Here is a 25,108-nt window from a genome sequence, read left to right on the forward strand (position 1 = left end):
TCCTGGGAGACAGCCTTCCGCTAGTCACTAATGTGGCTATGTGAGTGCTCTCTTTCTTATTTATAGCCTTTTCATAAATACAGAAACACAGCTTATCCAAGCACTTCTGTTTATTCTATGCAAAGAGTCAGGGTAGAAGACACTGCCACTTAGGCTGCATTCACACCTGAGCGTTTCATTTACAGGCAGAAAGTCGGGTGTTTTTACCACGATTTTTACCACTTTTTTTGCCACAATTTTGTGCAGGTCAAAAGGTCACCAATGTAAAAAGCAGAAAAACGCCTGTAATCTGCCCAAAAAGAAGCTCATGTACTTTTTTGAGCTTCAGGCATTTTTCCAGGCTAACAAAATGCTCAGATGTGAACAGGTGCCAATGAAATTAATGGGATTTTGCTTGTTGGGCGTTTTTCAGGTGTTTTACAACATTTTGCGACCTGAAAACGCTCAGGTGTGAATGCAGCCTTAAAGAAGACCTTTATGCACTTAGCATCACCCCCCCCCCCCACCCTCATCCCAAGCACTGCAGCTGGAGGAGATCAGACCTGGAGGCATATCATCAGGGGCTGGGCTGCCTAAAACCAGAAGAGGCAATAACCTCCAGATGATGTCAGGAACAACAATGGAGGCAAAGTTCCTCTTTAACTGGTTTGAAAATAGGGATCAGAATGGACTTTTTGGCCCATCCAACCAATTGTCCTTCCCCTCCCAGGCAGCAGTGAACCCGCAGAGATTTCTTTCAGCCATTAAACTGCCATCTCATATCAAACAAAAAACAAAGAAAAATTCCCAGCTCAACTTACCAGCCAGCCATCTCATATGTATGGGCACCTTACAGCAGGGCCGGAACAAGAAGTGGGCAGGAGCAGATGCTGCCCTGGACGTAGTTGTATACTGTAGGGATGGGGGCAATGCCATTCTGACTATATGCCTGACAGGAGTAGTGACAGCGGCATCACAACTCTTGTTAGTCAAGCGCTGGCTGGGACCGGTGAGGAGAGCAGTAGAGAGCCAGGAGGCTGTGCTCTCTATCTCCTCTCTGCCACAGGGGTCTCCCACCATGCACAGCCACAGTTCTTGCAATGACTCTCCTCTTAATAAAAATCCTCCTATTGACAAGCGGAGGACTGCTGGGGGTAGGATTCTCTAAGCTCGCATATAATGGGGGTGGCGCATTTTGGAATCTTTGCCCTGGGAGCTGGATGTATTTGCCCCGGCACTGCCTTAAAGTATATATAACTGGATGACATGTAGATTGCTAAAGCATGATGTATTAAACAGTTGGCATACTTTTATGTTTTATGTTTTATTTTTTCTCATGAAGCCCATTTTGTCAAGAACACCACCCCAGGTTATGGATATGATTGAGAACGTAAAAAAGATGCACAATAGAGTCATTTCTCTACTGATGGAGCTCTATCTACTGGTCAGCACATGTGTACTGCAGCAGAGCCCGATTGGCTCCTAGTGCTGGTCCTTCCCCTCCCACTCAATAGAATGCTTTTGTTCAGGAGATTAGAGAAGGCTACTATGTAGAATACAGCAGTTACTAAAGCTGGCCATAGATGGATCAATTTTCTTTCCTGCAACCAGGGGGAATTCCTCCTGGGGAGCCATTGTGTTCTCCTGGCGGGGGGAGCCGTCCCTGCCAGGAGAACACAGTGATTACTGCCAGTGGCTATAATTGCCGCTAGCAATAATCACATGTAAAATCCGACAGGCTAGTTGTACCCAAGTTGATTGATCAATCAACTTGGGTACATTCAGCGTGCCCTTACATGGTTTTAGGCTCAATTCACACTGGATGCCGATGCGGCTCCCAGCAGGGGTCCTGTGCATCCCGCTGAACTGTTTCAGGTCCGATTTCAGCCTGAATTTTGGGCTGAATTTGGACCTGAAACAGACCAAAAGACGCACAGGGCTCTTGTGCAAATTTGCACCGGAGCCGCATCGGCGATATGTGAACCGGCCATAGAGAGCCAGTCACATTCTCCTGCTATTGCAAATCGCAATAGTGTGAACCCAGCCTAAATCTTGGCCGGACCCTTCTGAACTGGGCCAGAAACAAACCGTCTATGGCCGGCTTTAAATTCTCTGCTGGGACAAGGCCATCCAGTGCCCAGGACAAAGATGGCAAACTGTGTTACCTGTAGTATAACCAGCAGTCCCACAGAAAGACAGAAAGAGACAGACAATGGGAGGTGACTAATGTAATCGGAAAAGGCTCCACAATAAAGCCTCGTACACACGATTGGATTTTCCGATGGGAAATGTTGGATGTCAGGCTGTTGGCGAAAAATCCGACCGTGTGTATGCTCCATCGGACAAATGTTGTTGGACTTTCCGCCAACAAATGTGTGTTGTCGGATTTTCCGATCGTGTGTACACAAGTCCATCGGACAAAAGTCCAAAGTACAAACACGCATGCCCGGAAGCAGAAGCGGTCGGTCTTGTAAACTACCGATCGTAATGGAGAATTAAACATTCGTGACGTGGCAAATTATGAAATCTCAAAATGCAGCGCACAATTCTCTTCTTCTTTAATGGGATATTAATGAATCTGCTTTGCTGGTGATATTGATGGAGTTATTGCAAACTAATTTTCAAAGGCTTTTTTTTCTAGTGATATCAAGAATATTATTATTATGATTTTTCTTTTTTTTATTTGTGCAAGTTACCACAACACTACTATCCCCTAGTTTATACGATCAAAGATACAGCTACGTTGGTGTCCCTTTTCAATTTTATATTGTATTTTTTAAAATGTAACTGCCTACTCCTAAACTGTCTTTTGAAGTAAAACACATAGCCAAGTATTATTCTAAACAATTTTTAATTGTGCATTAAAAAAAAAAATAAAAATACACATGCTATCTGCCACTAGAACTTAACCAAAAAGTGCATTCTATGGGTCCAAAAATATAGAAAATATACCAAATCAAATCATTATTCAACCAAAAAAAAAAATGTCAAAGCAATAACTCCAAAGCCAATAATAAACAACACGTTATCTCCTCCGATTCCGCAACATGTCTGGTTGACGAACGGCCATTCAGAAAATAACTGAAAAGCACAAAATGGAAAGTGCGAAATGAAAAGCGCAAATCAACACTCACCAAACTTCTACCAACACAAAATTAGCAGAAGGAGCCCAATGGGTGGCGCTAAACAGCTGAAAAACCACGTAGTAGGTCTAGTACGTCACTATGTTCGTAATTGTTGGCCAACATTTGTGTGACCGTGTGTATGCAAGACAAGTTTGAGCCAACACCCTTCGGACAAAATTCCACGGTTTTGTTGTCGGAAAGTCCGATCGTGTGTACGGGGCATAAGGCACAGAACAATCAAGCTCCTGCGGGGTAGGTTCCTGAAAAAGGACCTTCATGGTAGGATCACAAGGTATTGATTTAAAGAAATCTGCAGGTGTAAAATGACTGAAAACAAGCTTATATAAGGTTTTAATGATGGCGATTAGGTCTACTTTACACAAATAACAGGGTCACCATCACATTCCCTGAAATACTAGTCAAGAGGAAAAAATCCTGCCTTGTGCTTGAATGAAAGCTGCACTTTAAACCAACTTAAATGACAAATTTAGGCACACAGCAAGACAACAAAATAAGTAATATTTCTGCACATTCCAGATTCCAGTTTGTTTGAAGTGTGGAAATAAATGACAGTGAACGGGAGCGGGAGAAAGCAGAGTGGCTCCGATAGGCACATCTCATGAGAGCACGCATCCTCAAATAGATCGGTTAGACAGATTACAGAGAACTATTACAAAATGCCACTGCAAAATGCAAGCTCCCATCAGATGCATGATTTATATCTATACCTTGAAAAATTGGCAGAGTTTATTTTTTTCTCCCAGCAATGCTTATGAAGAAGAAGTCAGGACAATGATTCAATTACAGGATAAATGATACAGTGTTTCAGATGTGAGATCGCCGGCACTTGCTGGCATTATTTACATGGCATTGCCATTGTAATTAACTTCCTAAACATTGCATGCTGCCCATACAAAGACAGATCTTTGGTGGAAATCTGCAGATCACAAAATAGCTGACGCAATCACTGCTTTGCAGCAACAGCCAGTATTAGACAGGCCATTCATTATGCATTTTTCATTCAAATAGCAGGATAAACTAAAGAAAATCCCTTGATTCCCCCATCCACACACCTGATGTAGATGAGGGAATCCTTCCTGCTCTGGTGTTGTATTCTGACAGCGGGGAGCCTTCCTCACAGCCAGAAAACAATGATCAATGTGGCCGGCTATAGCCTGCGGCACTGATCATTAAGGAAAAACCCAAAAGTCTGGCTGTACACAAGTTAAAGTGTTACTAAACCCAGGACCCTGCATTCACTATACTGTATCTGGTCTCCTACAGTACACAGGAAATGGAAATGCAATCATTTTAGTAAATATAAACTTCTAAATACCTTTTCTGATCAGCAGTACATAGCAGTCTTGGGACTTTCAGTGCCCGGCTAAAGCTTGTAGGCTTTTTATTCTCCTCTGACGGTCCTATGAGGTCTATGAGGCCACATGACCTCTGACCCTCTGTCTGCACAGTGCTGATCACATGCACGCACATCCCCCCCCCCCCCCCCCCCCAAGAAAAAAAAAACTCTAGCAATACACACCAGAGTATGTGCAAAGTGCCTCCTAGGGCTCTGTACTATTAGGAGATGGATTAGCAGTAAAAGAATGGGAGAATGGGAGGAACAGAGAAGACAGGCTCAAACAGCCTTTTCACACAATGTGGAGAATTGCCCTCTTAGGTTCCACAGTGAGTATAACAAGCATGCTTTACTGCACAAACAATGGTTTTGTAAAGCGCTTGGAAGGGAAGGAATTATAGGAGCAAGTGATCAGAAGCCGATAAGTGTTTACAGATAAAAAGGAACTCTGGAACCCACTAGTGCAGCCGGGAACAGATGACCGCATGCATCCAAGCCATCCCATAGGATGGGATTGTTACAGTGTGGCTCGTTTTTTCCAATGCCTACTACTTATTTTACCTTGATAATTTACCAACTGTACCTTTATTAAACTTGTTGCATTTTATACTACACTTAAATAGGCGCTGCTCCTTTTCTTTTATGCTTTACTGCATATACAGACGGATTTTACTGTTGTGGGTTTAGTAACACTTTAATATATCAATTTGTGTACAACCAGCCTGTCCATTCATGGATGGAAACTGGGCTAGTTAAAAATTCTATAGTATACACCTACAAGTATTTTACACAGCCATCAGTTAAAAATGGTCAGATGTAAACAACACTACTACGCAATATTAAGAGACGCGGTCATCTGCCCATGAAAGGCAGAATAACAGTGCCTCTTTATAGTAAGGTATCAATACAGATCCGCGCTCCCTATCCATCTCCCCACTGTAGGAGTCAACCCTGGGTCAGCTCCATTGTCCGATGGTAATGGTAATAACCTGAGTTGATGACATTACTGCTCTGCCTCCCACATGGCAAGGTCCAGACCTCGTGACTGACCTCCTTTATATCTGGAAGCCACGCTCCATTAGCAAAAAACAAAGAGGTGTCAAGGAAGTGTGTATGGGTGAGTACAACTTCTTAGGGTAGTGTGCCACCAGCAGGCACGGACACTTTTCTCTGAACTGAATGATCAGGTGACAATGATCTTTGGCCAAAAAAATGTTAAATGTACTATGCATAGAAGATATTCTGGCTTACCTACAATGAAGCCTTTCAAAGCAGGTGATCTTGTTGTTATGTAAAGAAATTGGATATTCTGGCATTGGAAACAGTATCACCTATGCCAGTGATGGCAAATCTTGGCACCCCAGATGTTTTTGAACTACATTTCCCATGATGCTCCTGCACTCCGCAGTGTAGTTGAACATCATGGGAAATGTAGTTCCAAAACATCTGGGGTGCCAAGGTTCGCCATTACTGTCCTATGCCATAGGGAGTCCATATATGCTGGGTACTGGTCCAACACTGACCCCACTTCTCCGCTTTCTACAGGCAGTGCTGATGTTGGTATACCATTGCTGCCTTACGTAGTGCACTCATTCTATGAAGCCCTGCCCCCTTTACTGATTTGAGGGTGTCATTGATGAGTAATTGACACTGCACAAGCTTGCCATGCTCACAGCTACTACAATCCTCAGGGCTTCTAGCTAGTATATTAGTAGGACACTATTTTGGGGAGCTCAGGCTGTACATTTAAACTGACCATAGATGGTTTGAATCTTGGCTGTTTCAGCAGGGACAGGCAGAGATTCAGACCATCTATGGGCAGGCTGATTGTATCCAAGTCGATCCATTGATCGACTTGGGTACAACCAGTAAGTTGGGAGTTTTGCATGCAATTACTGCCAGGGGATAAAGCCACAAGCTTTATCCCCTGGTACCCCCCTGCCGGGAGAACACGAAAGCCCCACAGGAGGGATTCCCCCATCAACACTGATTATGTTGATGGGGAAAATCGAGTGATTTTCTTTCCTGCAAACCCGTAGTTGCAGGAAAGAAAATCACATAATCTATTGCCTTCCTTATTATACAGCCTTAAGGTCAGCTTGCCTGTCAACCAAGTCAATGTTTTAGAATTAAAGATTTCCCATAAGAGCAAGCACCACAGACTAAAAAAAAAGATGAACACTGTAACTAAGCCCCATTCACCACCCCGCAATCCAATCAGAGGACCAGTTTTGGCTACCAAGTCACGGTCATTGTAAACATTGGATGGCGGTATGTGGCGTGTCATAGGGTTACCCAGTGCCACTAACATTTACACCTATACATTTATAACAAACAAAATGGCGCCCCTTGTGTTCAATTACTGTTAGTATTGCTCAATAAACTGCTGCCATCAATTTTTTTGTGTGTTCCAAAAATACTGCATAGCCCATGTATTAAAGTGCTAGCTTAAAATCTGAATGTGATTATTCCAATGACCACAATCTGAGATTATGGTCACTGGAATAATCACATTCCGATTTTAAACTAGCGCCTCTATACACAGATTATACACCTATACATTGGCCTACACTATGTTTTTGTAAACAAATAGAAATACTTGCATCAAAATTCAATATGAAGCAAAATGTAAAATCTTTCAGCTCATATAGTTTAATCACTGAAAACTGCTCAAGCTGTTTGGAAACTACCAGCAATCAGTCTTTAGGCTGTGCTGACAGAACAAAACATAAAAATAACACGTAGACTGTCACTGCAGAACTTCAAAAAAATAGAAGACGTCTGGCTACTATACAGATCCAAATGGCTGCAAAACGTATCACCTACCAGGAGCCAGCATGTAGGCAATGTAATCAGAACCTTCGATCTGCATATGTGTTAAGGACTGGGGGCCCATTTACATTTGAACAATGTTTTAGCAATGAGCCAAAACACGTATCTAACCTCCCCTATAATAAAAATAGTGTCTGTTCCCATCTCATCGCTGCAGTGTGTTTTGAAAAATAGGACATATCTGTTTTATTGCTGCAGGCTCATAGGAGTCAACAACCGCGCATCAAAACGTGTATAGCATGCATTTTGATGCAATAGCAATCTGTATTAGAAATTCTTAGGGCCAGGTCACACTAGGACTCTTGTGCTATTTGGTGTGCAGTGCACTTTTAGCCCATTCATTTGGATGGGCTGAAAACTGTAATGTACCGCACAAAAAGTAGGGCACGCACCGCTTTAAAGTGGATGCAATCCCTCACATATACCCAGTAAAGTGAACAGCCTCAGATGATACACGGAGAATAAACAAATCCTCCTACATACGTTTTATTTGTATATCTGCTGTCTGCCCCTTTGAAAAGTGCAGATCTTGTTAAAAATCTTTCAACTATCAGCAGTACATAGGGGTGGGTGGGGAGACTGGACTTACACTGTGTGAGAGCTGATTGGAGGAAAGGGGCACCCCTCCTCCACATAGGCAGAGGAACAAAGTAACATGCAGAGCTGTACTCTGAATAGACAAGCTCCCTGCTAATCTACTTCTAAGCTCCCTCCCCAACACAAATTCTGAGAGAACTTGTCAGAAGTGACTCATGCTGATAACAGAGGAACGAAGCACTAGAGAGAAAGGTCACTTAGGCCCCTTTCACACTGGGGCGGTTTGCAGGCGTTATTGCGCTAAAAATACCGCCTGCAAACCGCCCCTAAAAAGCCTCTGCTGTTTGTTCAGTGTGAAAGCCCGTGGGCTTTCACACTGAAGCGGTGCGCTGGCAGGACGGTAAAAAAAGTCCTGCGAGCCGCATCTTTGGAGCGGTGTGTTCACCGCTCCTAAACCGCTCCTGCCCATTGAAATCAATGGGACAGCGCGGCTATACCGCGGCAATACCGCAGCTATAGCCGCGCTGTACGAGCGGTTTTAACCCTTTTTCGTCCGCCAGCGGGGGTTAAAACCGCACCGCTAGCGGCTGAATACAGCCGCAAAAACGACTGTAAAACAGCGCTAAGAATAGCGCTGTTTTACCGCCGACGCCCCCACCGCCCCAGTGTGAAAGGGGCCTTAGAGCAGTGGTTCTCAACTCCAGTCCTCGGGACCCACCAACAGGCCAGATTTTAAGTATTGCCTTGGGGAGATGCAGACTAGAATACTGCAATCACTGAGCAGCAAGTGATATCACCTGTGATGTATTTCAGTTATCTTGCAAACCTGGCCTGTTGGTGGGTCCTGAGGCCTGGAGTTGAGAACCACTGCCTTAGAGCTTTGGAGCGAGACAAGTACAGATATACAGTATCTCACAAAAGTGGATACACCCCTCATATTTTTGTAAATATTTTATTATATCTTTTCATGTGACAACACTGACACTGAAATGACACTTTGCTACAATGTAAAGTGGTGAGTGTGCAGCTTGTATAACAGTGTAAATTTGCTGTCCCCTCAAAATAACTCAACACACAGCCAATAATGTCTAAACCGCTGGCAACAAAAGTGAGTACACCCCTAAGTGAAAATGTCCAAACTGTCCAAAATGCAGTCAAATTGCACTGTTTTTAGGGTGTCATTAGCATTGCACTGACACCGGCTGCAGATCAAGTGCAGTGCATTTTAAACACGGTGCAGGAAACATGCATTAAGCATGCCAAGTTCTGGTGTGAATGGGCCCTTAGTCAATGGATGTTAACCCTATCCACTCAAAAACATATTGAAAACATGCATCAACACATGTCAAAGACATGCCTGAATAAAAGCTAACAAAAGAACACATCTCTACCCACACACACACACACACACACCTAAAAGAGGACCCAAGGCTTGCACACTGAGCCTTTTTAAAAAGCTGAGCCTTACTAAAAACACAATCCCTTAAAAACTCTATGGGACTCTTCACACCACCGCACTTTGGGTGTGGTGCATTTTGAAAAGTCCTGCATGCATGTTTTCAATACTACACCAAAAACGCAGCTGCCCATTGAAATCTATGGAAAACAAGGCAAAAAACGGGTTATAAAAACGCATCAAAAATGTGGTTGCATTTTTGGTGCATTTGAGTCATACGTCCATGTTTCTCAGGTGTATGCTGCGAGTCAGGCACCCAGAAAACGCACTGGAAATGCATCAAACACATGGCAAAAACACAGTAAAAACACATATGCATTTGACCATGTTTTTGCAGTGTGAAAGCAGCCTAAAAGTATCTAAAGCCTCTAAACTAGCATTACAGTCAGGTCTATATATACACACACACACACACACACACACACACACACCTTTAAGGCCTAATCACAACTTACTGATCCGTTGGGTTGCATTACATTGCTTACACTAGCAAGATCGCTAATTTTGAATGAGCTTCCAACACACAACAGATAGAAAAATAGACCTGCACCTTTTTAAAAGCAGGGCACCTCAAAAGGAACGTATGCGAGTTGTGGGGCACTGCAGCGCAGATTCATTGCTGCCTACTGTAGTCATGTGTTGGTGTGCCATTCTAAATGAATAGACTAGCAACAATTGCTGCTCATTAATGCATGTTATGGCACATGCATCATTTCCTGTGCTACTTAAAGAAGAGCTCCAGGCTCCTCCCAAAAAAATTTAAGTCAACAGCTACGAATACTGTAGCTGTTGACTTTTAATATAAGGACACTTACATGTCCAGCGATGTTCTCACCCGAGCCGATTCTTCAATTGGCTTTGGGTGCAGGCGCCGGAATGTCAAGTAAAGGAGCCGTGTTGCACCTTGTGAATGGTTCTGGAGTCTTCTGAGACTTGTGATGTGTCCCAGAAGATGACTGAAGGAGGGGGCGAACTCCCGGCTAAGATCACCATGGCGCATCTGACCAGTAGTGGGAGTGGATACCTGTCAAAATCAGGTACCCATTCCACCCTTCCTTCCACAAAGTGCCAAATGTGGCAGGGGAGGAAGGGAGGGAGAGTGCAAACAAGCAGCACTTTCACTTTTGGGTAATGTTCAGATTTAAAGCCTATCTCTGGTCGACAGAAAAAATCCTCCCTTGCAGTGGGGCTGCCCCTGGTAAATGCTTGTTTAGGTTTAGTGGCCACAAAATACAGTTTTACTTACCTGATCCCCCCTCTCTCCTGGCAGCCAGCATTCTCCTCTATTCCACTACTCTCCGGCAGTGGACTGTCCCTCAGCATATTCCCGTCCCATGCCAGGCTATGGGCTCTGCATTGGATTTGATGAGGTCAAAGGACCTGCAACCCTTGGAACATAAGGGAGAAGACGCTGCAGCCTAGAAGGAGCCTGAGGGAGCAGAGGATCAGGTACTAAAGCTGAACGATTAATCGTTAAGAATTGAGATCGCGATTCTTTCCCCCTTGCAATCTTAACAAAGCATTTTCCAGATTCTATGCAGAGTTCTCTGCTTAAGCCAACAGCTGTCAAGAAAAAACAAACAAAACAAACAGGCAGTCTGCCAAGTTTCACAACATTCCTCAGCCCTGAGTTAACTATAAACATTGTAACTTTGTTCTTTAGATCAAAGGAATGAACTTCAGTCTGTAAATGAGGGAAGTTTAACCACTTGCCTACAAGGCACTTATACCCCCTTCCTGCCCAAGACATTTTTCAGCTTTCAGCGCTGTCACATTTTAAATGAAAATTGCGCGGTCATGCTACACTGTACCCAAACAAATTTTTCATAATTTTCTTCACACAAATAGAGCTTTCTTTTGGTGGTATTTAATCACTACTTGTTTTTGTTTTTTTTTTATTATTTAGTAAAAAAAACAAACAAATGTTTTTTACTTTGTTTCTGTCAGTAAATTTTGTAACTAAGTAATTTTTTTCTCCCTCACTGATGTGTGCTGATAAGACGGCACTGATGGGCACTGATAGGCTGAACTGGTGGGCATTGATGAGGGGGCACTGATTAGGTGGCACTGATGAGGAGGCACCAATATGCCGCACTTATGGGCACTGTTAGGTGGCACTGATGGGCACTAATAGGCGGCACTGATAGGTGGTACTGAGGGGTGGCACTGATGGACATTGATCGACAGCAGTGATGGGCATTGATGGGCAGCACTGATAACCAGCACTGACTGGCACCGCTAATGGGCACTGATTGGTGGCACTTGTGGGCAGTGGTGGGCACTGATTGGCGACACTGGTGGGCACTTAATTGTAATCGGGGCACTGATGATCAGTGCCCCAATTACATACCTAGCTGTCCCCTGTGAGGAGATGCCACTGATCGGCTCTCCTCTCTTCGCACTCTGTCAGTGTGAGGCGAGAAGCACCGATTACCAGCATCTCCGTGTTTACATGTGACCGGCCGTGATTGGACACAGCCGATCACATGATTAAAGAGTCGCGGACGCGGCTATTTACAGAGATTGGGGTTGCGCCGTGTCCTAGCAACACAGCGTGGCCACAACTGCCGCGCTGCACACCCCTGCGAGAGCAGCCATTCTGGGATGCTGTCATATGACGTCGTCCTGGAATGAGAGCCGTCATTTGACGGCGTGCGGGCATCAACTAGTTAAAGACTAAACCTTTTTCTGACACTTGTTGGTTTCAAGTTAAAATCATTATTTTTTGCTAGAACCCTCCAAATTTTATATATATATTTTTTTTAGCAGAGACCCTAGAGAATAAAATGGTGATTGTTGCAATATTTTATGTCACATTGTATTTGCAAAGAGGTCTTTCAATTTTTTGGAAAACACTTTATTAGTTTTAAAAAAACTAAACAGTAAAGTTAGCCCAATTATTTGGTATGATATGAAAGATGATGTTACGCCGCGAGAATCGTGATCTTTATTCTAAGCAAAAAAGTCCTGATGCTCATTTTTTCCAAAATTGTGCAACTCTATAAGGTACGTAAAATTGCTTTTTGTAGATCTCAAGTCCTAAAGAAGCATTTCATACTTGCAGTCCTTTCCCTTGGATGCAATAGCATGAAGCCAACCTTAAAACTACTGAAGAACTTTACATTTTGGATAATGCATATGTGTCTTAGATTGTAAGTTCTAACGAGCAGGGCCCTCTGATTCCTACTGTATTAAAGTGTATTGTATTTGTACGGTCTACCCTCAAGTTTTAAAGTGCTGCGTAAACTGTCAGCGCTATATAAATCCTATGTAATAATAAATAATAATGTGATAGAGTCTAAAGACAAAATGTAGTTTTCCAAAACAAACGACTGACCAGGCAGAATACTCTCCCAGAGTAAACAATGTAGTCCTATGGCAGTGAACTATTGCCCTGCGTGGGTTGGCACAGCTGTCAATCAAAATGAATGAGCCACTTAGAGAACGGCTGTGCTCGGAGAGGCGGCTAGTGGCTGCTCCTTGAGGACTAAAAGTTCTATACTCCACTCTCAAGGGTGCTTTAAATCTCAGACTAATGCATCGCGTAGGACAGGCTCCTGAGCAGGTGAGCGCCTACACTAAAAAGGATTTTTTTGTTTCTGGTACGTTTAAAAAAAAAAACTGTTTTGTGATCGAAGAATTTGTTACTTAAAAATCCACGGCTGTTTAGAACACTATCAAACTTATAATTAAACATTGGCAGGATGCAAATCACAAAACACAGATGCCAAATTTACAAATCTTCCAATGCAAACAAGTCATTATGAAGTCAGAGCTTCCACACGCTCCCAACACTAGCTGGATCCCTTCTACGGAAGCCAGGATCGTGTCTTACTTCCACTTTAATCATCTTCTCCCTCTCTAGACGGTTAATCATTAGGCTATCCAGACACACACAAAGTCTGGCACAGTGGACATTACCTTCTATTTGTATGGAGAGCACGTCAGCAAAAGAACACCATGGCTGCCCATGAGGCAGAACAGACTGGTACTAACCAATATTTGCTGTATTAGCAGGGATCTGGGGTAAGGATGTCCTCACTCCCCATGATACTTTAACATGCAGTGAATCATTGCTGCAATGCACAGCACATTGAGCAGTGGGTTGTGGGATCATTCATTTAGGATTGTACCCACAGCACACAAGTATAGTAGCTGGCAATACAACTATTGCAGGAGCCAAGGGTACGTGACGCACAAAATGCAAAAGTCACACCCCCCCCCCAGTAAAGATCTCCTAAGCTTAAAGTGGAACTTTAGTCAGAAAATGTTGTCCTTTAGGCTGGCCCCTTTTGCAGGTATAGTTATGTAAAAGTAAGTGTCTATACCAGGGGTCTTAAACTGGCGGCCCCTTCAGCTGTTGTGAAACTAAAAGTCTTATCATGCCTCTGCCTGTGGGAGTCATGCTTGTAACTGTCAGCCTTGCAATGCCTCATGGGACATGTAGTTTTGCAACAGCTGGAGGGCCACCAGTTTTAGACCCCTAGTCTATACTGTTTAACATCCAGTAATACACGGTCTCACCCTGATCTGCACATGCTCAGTTGCTCTCCATTTTTAGGCACTGCCGAATTTGTAGTGGCCGATCAGCTGACAGCCTTAAGGGGCGGTTCACACTGCTGCAATGCCAGACATCGCATGAGATTCGCACCGCTGCAGCTGGGCTCGGGTGCCCCATAGCAATCCGCTTGCTCTGGGGGCACTCAACAGGAGGGAGGGGCCAGGAGCAGCATAGAGGGACCCGAGAAGAGGAGGATCTGGGCTGCTCTGTGCAAATTCACAGCACAGAACAGGCAAGTTTTTTTTGTTTTTTTTTTAACTAACAGACTTCAGGGCTCATGCACACAGGACATTTAAAAAAACACCAGTGCTACTGCCAGGAAAAAGCAGCGTTAAAAACACGCTGTTAGTCGTGTTTTTGAATAACGTTTATGGGCGTTAGCATTTTTCTTTTCCGTTAGCGTAAAAATACTACCTATAATGTAAAAACGCCTAATGTGGCTAACGGCTTGTTATAGCGTTTAGGTGCATTTTTCGTTTTTACTGCTCTTGGAAGCACAGCCTGGTCGTTTTTTTCTACTGCCCCTAAACGCTTATGCCTCCAAACACCTCTGACAGTTTATGTGTGCATGGACACATGGGCAGCTAATCCTACTTCAAAAAATTACAGCCAACACCAAGTTAAAGAGACTATTAGAAATAAATCAAGCAACAGATTTTATTATGATGTATTACTTAGCAATTATCATATTCATGATTTTATAAACAACCTTATCAAGAAACAAAAGATAAAGCCATAAAGTTAGGGTCATTTTGAACGCATTACTTTTATTCAATAAGGAAAACTAAGGAGCAAGAAAAGTGAAAAAAAAAAGAATCAGGTAAATAATGACTGTAACAATCATTTCTGACCTTAAAGGTGGCTCAACATAAAAGAAATTGGATTTGAGAAATGCTAAATTCAAACAGATGGCTGCGTTTAGGTAGATAAGACAGTCTTCTCATACAGAGATACACATGCTGTGCTTACTAATGTTTTCCAAGACCAAGAACTTAAATTCCAGATACATATGCTCAAATATTCCCAACAAATAGCCCATGGGCCTGAAAAAACACATATGTATCCATTATTTGCATAAGATACAGTATATAAGCAGGATACTAAAGGAAAGGCTGAAAAGAACAAAAAAAAAGAAAAAGAAAAAAAGATAAAAATTTAGAGTGTATGGTGTATTGACTTGACATGTCTGCAGATATGCTTCAGTAAAAATTGGCCATAGACACGGGCTGATTGTGTATCAGACTTCATCTGTAAGATCAACAGAGTCTAACTCCAGCTTTTTTAATTTAACATTTCTTAGACCTGTGGAAATAGTCCAAATACCCAGTCATAACGAAACCCAGGTATCACCCATATTATGGCGCTGGGCAGTTTCTTCCCATTTCTTCCCATTATCAGAGATGCTTTAGCTTAAAGCTGAACTCCAGGAATTCAGACACTTTGTAAAATATAAAAACAAAAAAAAAAAAAACTTTGTGCCAAAGGAAAAAGAAAATGGTAAAATAAAGAAGGAATTGCCAGCAGCAGTGTAAATGTGAGCTGACTAGCGTTACTGAAATAAAGTGGTTGGACACCGAGCTTAGCTGATACAAACTTCAAAACATAATCTACATAAATGGGTGAATCAAACATAACAATTGTTATAAACGTCCCACTTCCTGGCTTGATCGCGTCATCGCAACACCAGATTCGCCCGAAAAACAAGAACAGGGGAACGAGCCTCACTGCAATCAAGTGGGGTCCAACGGAGACTGGCCGGATTACCCTTCATTAAAAACACATGCTGATCACACCGGGTGTCAGGCACAGGCACCAAACCATGTGAGTGCATGTTATACGTTTTACTTTGAATTCCTTTAATAAATTACGGTTTTACACTATGGGAGTCCCCCTTCTGTCATTTTTTTCTTCCCATCCATGGAGGATCATCCTAAGTACAGCTGACCTTGGAATTAAGCATCTCGGGGTCTTTATTCCCCACAAGGCGCAAGTGACCACTCTAGTGATAGGTGGTCAACGTTTAGGGGTACATCCATGTGGGGCACCTCTCTCTGAACACTGAGCATTGGAGCATCGATTATCTACGCACAAGCACTTTATTTCACAAAAGTGGGATGTTTATAACAATTGTTATGTTTGATTCACCCATTTATGTACATTATGTTTGAAGTTTGTATCAGCTAGACGCGGTGTCCAACCACTTTACTTTGTAAAATATGTAGGCATACAATGAGTTAAGTCCAACTAGGTGCATGCAACCTTGTGAATTTATCTCTTTAATTCACATCTGACAGATTTATTGAGCTCTGCAATGAAACACTACAGTTCTGGAGCTCGTATGACGCAGGACGTTCTAGGCTTAGCTTTTTCAGCTGCTCAGAGTCGAATGCAGCTGCTATGCCCCCCGCCCCCCCCCCCCCCAATCTCAGGGGGCTTTGTATTATGTGAATTCATCCACAAAATACAAAGGCTACTGTGAAGGGGCAGCAGAGCTGCTTTGTGTGAGGAGTCTCTCTTCCCCAGAACGTAGAGATTGATATCCTCCAGGAGCGGCATAAAACTGTCAGATGCAAATAAAAGAGACAAGTCAAGTCCAGGAGGTGGCATGCACCTCACTGGACTTAACTCAACGTATGCCTATTTTATAACAGGGGTAGTAAATTAAAATTCACGGGGGTTCCAGTCAGAAAAATTTTCTTCTAGCGGAGGTCCGAGTGTCATATTGGTGCTCTGACTCCACATGATATGCTCCACATTGCAGCCTCCTGTGCACTTCACAGGCCCCTCATCTCAGACCCCCCCATCACAGACCCCCTATCACAGACTGACCCCCAATCGCAGACTGAGCCCCCCATCGTAGACTGGCCCCATCACAGACTAACCCCCCATCGCAGACTGACCCACCCATTGTAGACTGGCCCCCATCACAGACTAGCCCCCCATCACAAACTGACCCCCCAATTGCAGACTGACCCCCATCACAGGACTGACCCCCCCATTGCAGACTGGCCCCATCACAGACCCCCCTCGATAGTAGACTCCTGTCCTGCAAAGCACTTCCCTCTCCCCACAGAGCCCTACCTTATCCACACAAGACGGAAACCTCAGCAGCGCTAGAAAACGGGTGGGACTTTTCACATTAAAGGTGAGTGATTGATTGCTGGGACCTCCCCGCTGCGTAGCAACCAACCACCCGCTTCTTAACTTAAAAAGTCCCGCCCTTTGTCCAGAGCGGCCACGCTTCTCATCTTATGTGAATAAGACAGGCAGTGTGAGGAGGGGGCAGTGCAGCGATCCTATCGAAGGGATAGACCAGTGCGCAGCACGCCTTCCATGCTGTGAACATAGCAGCACAAGGCAGGCGAGTCGGCGGTGGGGAGAGGATACACAGGCAATTTGGCGAGCCTGCTGTCTGGGTAGTATGGCTACTGGGGCCCGAACCGAACCGCGGTCTGCCATTTAGTGATGCCTGTTTTACAGTGTATCTGAATTCCTGGCATTCAGCTTTAAAGTAAATTTGAATTCAAGAACTGAAGACCGAATATGTTATAAGAAATTGTTTTTGTGCCTAAGCACTACCCTAAAAAAATTAACCTTTGATTTTTAGTTCTTCCTGAAAAAATACCACTTCTTGGTATGTGAATGTGCCTAGGCCCGCCTGTGTCTACAGCATCTATAGCCTCATAGTAGTATATTTGCTGCGTGAGACTGAAGGCACTGTTGCCTCTGACTGCTAGTCTCAGGAGATTTGGGGTGAGATTTTGAGCTCATTCTTCCTGTTGGAGACTCTGAATGATCTTATGAAGCAAAGCCCTGACCCTATTAACACAGCTTTTAATTTCCTATTGATGGAGAACAAAACAGCATTTTTGTGGTGTCAGCCCTGCCCGTTACCGTTAGCTAAACTTGGCCACTCCTACTTTCAGATCTTTACAACACTTAAGTATACTACAATGTATATGAGAAAATCGGATGAACTAGTGTCCCCATTTGAAGATTTCCCCTCTACAGTATTACTTTTCTGGGGACAACCTAACATTTTGAGTTTTCTTTTAGTTCTTAGTTTTGCTTCTAGTTCTAATTTAACTTATATGAAAAAATTGTAATGACAAAAAAGGCAAACGTAGGCAAATACAAAATATGGCATATAGTGACATATGATGACTTAAAGCTGAGTTCCACCCAAAAGTGGAACTTCCACTCATATATGTCTCCTCACCCCCTCCGGTGACACAATTGGCACCTTTTGTGGGGGGGGGGGGGGGAACAGGATACCTGTCCCACTTCTGGGAGTCTGCGCCGTGGCCCATGATGTCACAGCGGGGCTCCCTCCTCCCACCCCTGCACTGCGCCAGAAGAAGCGGGACCTCGCGCATGCACAGTAGGGTTCCCAGGGTGAAGCCGTAAGGCTACACTGCCGGGTCCCCTTACCCGCAATGGCGGCGGCAGCACCTGACAGCTGACGGAAACATCAGCTGCAGTGCTGACATCGCTGGACTCCAGGACAGGTAAGTGTCCTATTATTAAAAGTCAGCAGTTGCAGTATGTGTAGCTGCTGGCTTTTAATTTTTTTTTTTTTTTTTGGGGGGTGGACCTCCGCTTTAAGTAAATTCAATGCTCACCAGAATCGCTGGCTAACATTACAGCAGTGTGAACGTCTAAGCACATAAAATCCAATAGGGACTGGTGTGGCAACTCTCTCCCAGAAGTATCTTCTGGCGATCTAGCTAAGCTCGCCAAGAGCCCAGAGGAATGTCTCATAGTGTGGTAAGTTTATTCTCCATAAAGGTATATTAGCATAAAAACTAGGCAATGAATGCAAAGAACTCACATGTAAGGCCGCTGCCGACCCAAAATCGTGCAGAGGCATGACATCAGCACCAGAGTATACACCCCAATGCGTTTCGTCCAATAGGACGTTATCAAGGGATCCTATGACATAGCTATGTACTAATGTAGTGGCAGAGGAAGTGATATATAGTGTACGTGACCCTTCCAGCCATGTCCACAAAATACATTTAATTATTTCCGTACGAATACTATGCACAGTGAACGAAAATTGGACGCTGGGTTAACATACATATAAAATATACTATACTATAACATATACTATAAAAAATGTCTAGCTTGCACCTTTGTTATTTTTTCATCTGAACAGTCGTAATTAGTTGTGGAAAGCATAATACTAACAAAACACATACACGACTGATTATTTATCTTATGGAAATTTTCATCTGATTTTCTTATCGTGTGTGCTGGTCGTAAAGCTAACCATTTTGTAGTCCAACACAACAACTAGGAGGGCTTTAGACTCTTTAGGGTCCATGCACACCAAGCATCTGAAAAAAATCCCAGAATCTCTGGCTGATAAAAAAAGAGGCAATAAAATGCTCGGCTTGCACTGAACATGCGTTTATGCGCGTTTGCGTTTATAAGCGTTTTTTTCCAAAACATTCCTCTCTGCCCCTCTTAAAAACGCAACATGTGATGTTTTTTTTTTTCAGCCTGTAAACACTCCTCCTCAAATACACCTGTAATATGGCCAAATGTGCATGGACACATAGGCCAACACAGAGCTGCTTCTACAGACTGAAAGAAAAAAAAGAAGTAGCACTTTTTATGTCTAATGTTACATTCACATTTGAGTAAACCCCATTATATCTTTGCCACGTGTTCCCATTCACACAGCACAAAATAAATAAATAAATAAATAAATAATAATTATATATATATATATATATATATATATATATATATATACACACACATATATATATATATATATATATATATATATATATATATATATATATATATATATATATATATATATATATATATATATATATATATATATACACACATACACACACACACACACACACACAAAGAAAAAAAAAAAAAAAAAAAGGTAACCAGCAATTTTTAATATTTTTTTTAAATTTTCTTTTAACTTGAGCTATGTTAATTGGAACATATAACAAATATAAAAGTACTGTAGTTCTTTGGGCAGCAAAGGTGGAAATACACGTTAATATAACAGGAAGTATGCAGAGGACACAGCCCTGAATTTCTGACAAGATTGCTGTTTTCTTGTTGCACTTATCAAATATAACAAAATGCTCCGAGTGCTTTATTAAATAGATGAGAAAGGGAGTAAAGCAGAGAAGGTCATTGTTAGGGGTTTACATAGGAAGAACGCTTGTTTAAGCTTTACCCCAACCTGTGACAGTAAAAGAGCAGCACCCCACTGATAAGAACTCATTAATAAGAGGAGAGGAAAGTGAAGACCTTAAGTATTGTGCAGTGCATTGGCTGACAAGGTTTCCCCCTTTCTTTCCCAGTCAGCATCCTTATGTACGCAGGATCACAGGACGACAATATAAAAAGGAAGACAAAAAATACCATTTGAAAATCAACATAAAGCTATTTCAAGGATTAAATGTGTACCCAATGTATCTTCCCTTAGTTCTGCTTTTAATTTTATAGTCAGACAAACAAGACTTTAAAGCGGAGCTCCACCCAAAAATGGGAAACGCCGCTTGTCTGCCTCCCCCCCCCCCCCCCCCCCGTGCCACATTTGGCACCTTGTGGGGGGAGCGGGTACCTGGTTTTGACAGGTTCCCGCTTCCACTTCCTGCTGAAGTTCGGCCCTCACCGCAGCCGGCCCATTGAGAAAGAGCAGCGCGATTCGCAGTAAGAAACCGGTTGTGAAGCTGCAAGGCTTCAATGTCGGTCTCCCCTACCTAAGGTGGTGGAGCCAGCACCAGAGAGCCGATTCAATAATCGTCATGAATGAGGATACCACGGGATCCCTGGGCAGGTAAGTGCCCGAATAGTAAAAGTCAGTAGCTACAGTATTTGTAGCTGCGGACTTTTAATTTTTTGGTGAGGGCTGGAGCTCAGCTTTAATAAAATGCATTTTATTTCTAGTCTATAGGCATACATTTTTAGTGATCTAGCAAATGATAGTAAAACCCCTTATTAGGGCCATGGGTTGTGTCTATGCACGGTTTGTATTGTGTTTGTTATATGAAAAGAATATTTAAAAAAAAAAAAGGTATTAAATCCAAAGCCAAAAATGTTATATATTGCAGCTTACCAATCATTAGATGTGATGGCTGCATCAGTTTTCTTTTCTGGCCATTTCCCCCTCTGTTTTCACCTGGTGATGTGGCCTATAACACACCTCCTGTATTAGTGAGACACAACCCTGGAGGAATGAGCATAGGAGGCACAGCAGACAGCAGCACTGTCAGTCTGGGGAGCGGGTAGTGTTAAATGTATCACCGGATTTAGATACACTAACAAATTGAAGCCAAACTCCAGCTCACACTATAAATCAGTTACAGCAAACCTTTTTTTGTTTTTCCTTTTGGGATAAAGGTTTTATATAAATAAAAGCTGATCATTTTAATCACCCCTGCCAGTGTTAAAGCGGAGTTTCACCCAAAAATGGAACTTCCGCTTTAAGGGTAGGTGACCCCCTGACATGCCACATTTGGCATTTTTTGGGGGGAGGGGAACCTCTTTTTAAAGGGTTCCAGCTCCCACTTCCTCCCGGGGCACTGCAGCGCCGGAAGTGAGTTCACCTGTCCCCCCCTCCCTCTCGCCAATCATCTGGGACACGTCACAGGTCCCAGATGATTGCCCGGCCAGTCACAGCGCAGCACGTGCCACAGCCGGGCGCCCACAGTGACAATGCCAGCGCCGCAGAGAGGAGGGGCAGACGGGCGGGGCTTCGTTCCCCCGCATCGCTGGACCCGGGACAGGTAAGTGTCCCATTATTAAAAGTCAGCAGCTGCAGTATTTGTAGCTGCTGACTTACTTTTTTTTTTTTTAGTCAGAGCTCCGCTTTAAGTGGTTTGTCTTATCTATGTAAACTGATGCATTCTGCTTCAGAGTTTGTGAAGAAAGGTTAAAAAAAAAAAAAAGGAAACTAATGCAGCCATCACATCTAAGAATTGGTATGCTGCAATATAATAAAATGTTTGCTTTTGGGTTTAATACTGCTTTAACCAAAGTGCGTGTGGTAGGTGGTGTAAAACATAAAATGCAGCTCAATAGTTTTAAAAGAAAAGTATGGCCAAAGCTTTTCAGCCATCTCTGGGTCACAGGAGTGAACTCAATTTTACACACTGGTGACTCAATCAGCGGGTGAAAGCCTGTCATCAGCTGACATCACAAAGCCACTCCAGGCTCTGGAAGGATCCAACCATAATGTTGGGATCCACCCAGCTGTCTGATTGACAGCTGGCTCCACTCTCAAGAGAGAGCCAAGGCCAGCTGAGTCCACCCTCTCTCCAGTGAGCACTGGTGGGGCAGAGCGGAGAGCAGTGACTGACGGTCTCCACTCTACCCTCTGAGAAGACAGAGAACTGAGCAATCAGTGACCATGTCATCGCTCAGTTCTTGGATTTAGAGCCGACGTGGGACAGCTGCAGTATCACACAGTTGCTGCAACATTGAGGGGAGTATGTATGTTTGGCTTTTTCCAAGGCCATACTTCTTTAGTATTGTATTTTTATGAACACATTTATGGGTGGCAGCAGACCTCAAATATATAATTTCTGTTATTACTCTCTAAATATACGTGAAAACACATGAAATCAAAATTGTGAATGAAAAAAAAAAAAATATACAATCTTACAAACTTTAATAAAAAAAAAATAATATTTCATGATTTCACTTTGTGCTCATATTTACCACTTCCTTCCACTCCACTATTTCACTCTATCCGCTTGAAGTCATTTATCACACTATGGCACAGGTCAGATGTGAAAGTGGCACTACATAAACACAGATACAAAATAGCAATTATGTTTCTGTGATTAGGGAGAATATAATCACATCTTTATCTATGAAGTTGTGTTTACCTTTGTTAATTAGAAGTTGGCTCTTGTTATCTTGGTACAATGGAGATTGCTCTGCACTTTGATTACCCACTTGAATGTAACAATCTGTATTTTTCTCAGCTTACATTCCTTCTAACACACTGTGCTGTGTTTGCTAATGGAATGAGCACTCCACGTTTGATTATCCAGGATTTATACCATTGTCAATATCATGTTTTTAACCACTTAAAAAACTGTATTATATAAAGATATGTAGTGGATGGGCACTGAATCCAAATTGCATGAAATGTAAAATTTCGAATTGATTAAAACATAATATAAAACAACGACTACATAGATCATAAACTGAGCTGCACATATATTCAGCTAGCGGTTCTCCTGGGAACACGTAATCAGTTTCACTTTATTTGAAAAACATAAACCCCCCCAAAAAAAAAAAAAAAATCTAATATTAAAAGAACAAAAAAATTTGTGGATAGGACATGTTAACTAGAATTTCTAATCGGCCCCATCATTTACGTAGTTCATATCTTATTCACCATAAGTTATCCAGCACACAGGCAAATCTCTAAAGGGTAATTCCTCTTTCGTGGGAAAAGACAATATCGCAAATAAAATTTTAAATATATATATCATATACAATTGCGACATATTGTAATTTCTAAAACAAAAAAGTACACAGGGATCACTTATTCGGCGCTTAGCTATTAATAAATCCTAGTCTAATTAAGCAGCTACTATAATATAAAACATAAAACATAATTCAAAAAGGAAGCAAAAAAAATTCTAATAAGTCTTTCAAACTTCAGCAGCGCTAGAACATTTAAATTATACTAAAATATTGGTGATCTGTGCATCCAAATGCTATCCCATTTGGATGCACAGATCACCAATATTTTAGTATAATTTAAATGTTCTAGCGCTGCTGAAGCTTGAAAGACTTATTATTAGAATTTTTTGCTTCCTTTTTGAATATTGTAATTTCGGTTTCACAAATATCTTTATTAGAACACTTCATCAGGTACATAGTAAAACACAGCAAAGCACAATCGGAATCGTTAAATTTCCACTGTACACCTGGACAAAAAAAGTGTTTGGGATATATACAGATGTAATACAGTATAAAAAAAACATATTCAAGCTATCGTTATATAATGGATATGGGCTGAAAGTGCACGTTCTCAGGTTTAATTTGAGGGTATGTACATCCAAATCTGAGGAACAGTTTAGGAATTACAGCTCTTAAGAAGAGCCAACACCCCTTTTTCAAAGGACCAAAAGTAATTGGAAAATTGAATCAAAAGCTTTTACATGGCCAGGTGTGAGCTACTCCTTGGTTATTTCTTCATCAATTAACAGGTAAAAAGTCTGGAGTTGATTGTAAGTGTGGTATTTGCATTTGGAATCTATTGCTGTGAACCTACATCATAAGTTTAAAGGAGCTGTCCATGCAAGTGAAACAGGCCATTGTAAAGCTTCAAAAACGAACCCATCAGAGAGATAGCAGCAACATTAGGAGTGGCCAAATCAACAGTTTGGTACATTCTGAGGAAAGAAGAACGCCACTGGTGAGGTTAGCAACATAAAAAAGCCTAAATGTCCACGGAAGACAACAGTGGTGGATAATCGCAGGATCCTCTCTATGGTAAAGAAAAAACCTATTTACAATATCCAGACAAGTGAAGGACACGCTCCAGGAGGTGGGTGTATCATTGTCAAAGTCTACAATCAAGAGAAGACTTCACAAGAGCAAATTACAGAGGGTTCACCACAAGGCGCAAACCATTCATAAGCCTGAAGAAAAGAAAAGAAAAGCCAGATTAGACGTTGCCAAAAAACAACTAAAAAAGCCAGACCAGTTCTGGAAAAGCATTCTTTGGACGGATGAAACTAAGACTAATCTGTACCAGAATGACAGGAAGAAAGGCTTGGAACAGCACATGATCCAAAAGCGCACAACGTCATCTGTAAAACATGGTGGAGGCAGTGTGATGTCATGGGCATGCATGGCTTTCAGTGGGGCACTGGGTAGTCAGCCCAGATTCAGCCAAATACAGCAAAGTTGATTGGACGGCGCTTCCCAGTACAGATGGAGACTGATCCAAAAACACACTGCAAAAGCAACCAAGGAGCTTTTGAAGGAAAATAAGTGGAATATTCTGCAATGGCCAAGTCAATCACCTGATCTCAACCCAATTGAGCATGTATTTCATGTGCTGAAGGCATAACTAAAGGCAGAAAGACCCACAAACAAAGAACAACTGAAGACAGCTGCAGTTAGAGCCTGGAAAAGCATCAGAGGAGGAAATCCAGTCTTTGATAATAATGTCCATGGGTTTCAGACTTCAGATCGTCATTCCCACTAAAGGAATCTCAACAAAATATTATAAAATGAACATTTTATTT

At 42.5% G+C, this 25,108-nt stretch overlaps 1 protein-coding gene across 2 annotated transcripts in view; it reads right to left on the reverse strand.

The window, feature by feature from the left end:
* SSBP2 (single stranded DNA binding protein 2) overlaps nucleotides 1-25,108 on the reverse strand; it is a 307,291-nt gene that overhangs the window by 244,122 nt on the left and 38,061 nt on the right. Inside the window, exon 2 of one of the 2 annotated variants that reach the window (XM_073624447.1) lies at nucleotides 22,554-22,636. The exons of the other annotated variant lie outside the window; for it this stretch is intronic. The gene's annotated coding sequence lies outside the window, so the exon portion shown is untranslated. The remainder of the gene's footprint in view (nucleotides 1-22,553; nucleotides 22,637-25,108) is intronic. 2 annotated transcript variants of the gene reach the window in all.

Source organism: Aquarana catesbeiana, linkage group LG01, assembly GCF_042186555.1.
Source record: "Aquarana catesbeiana isolate 2022-GZ linkage group LG01, ASM4218655v1, whole genome shotgun sequence".
NCBI lineage: Eukaryota > Metazoa > Chordata > Amphibia > Anura > Ranidae > Aquarana > Aquarana catesbeiana.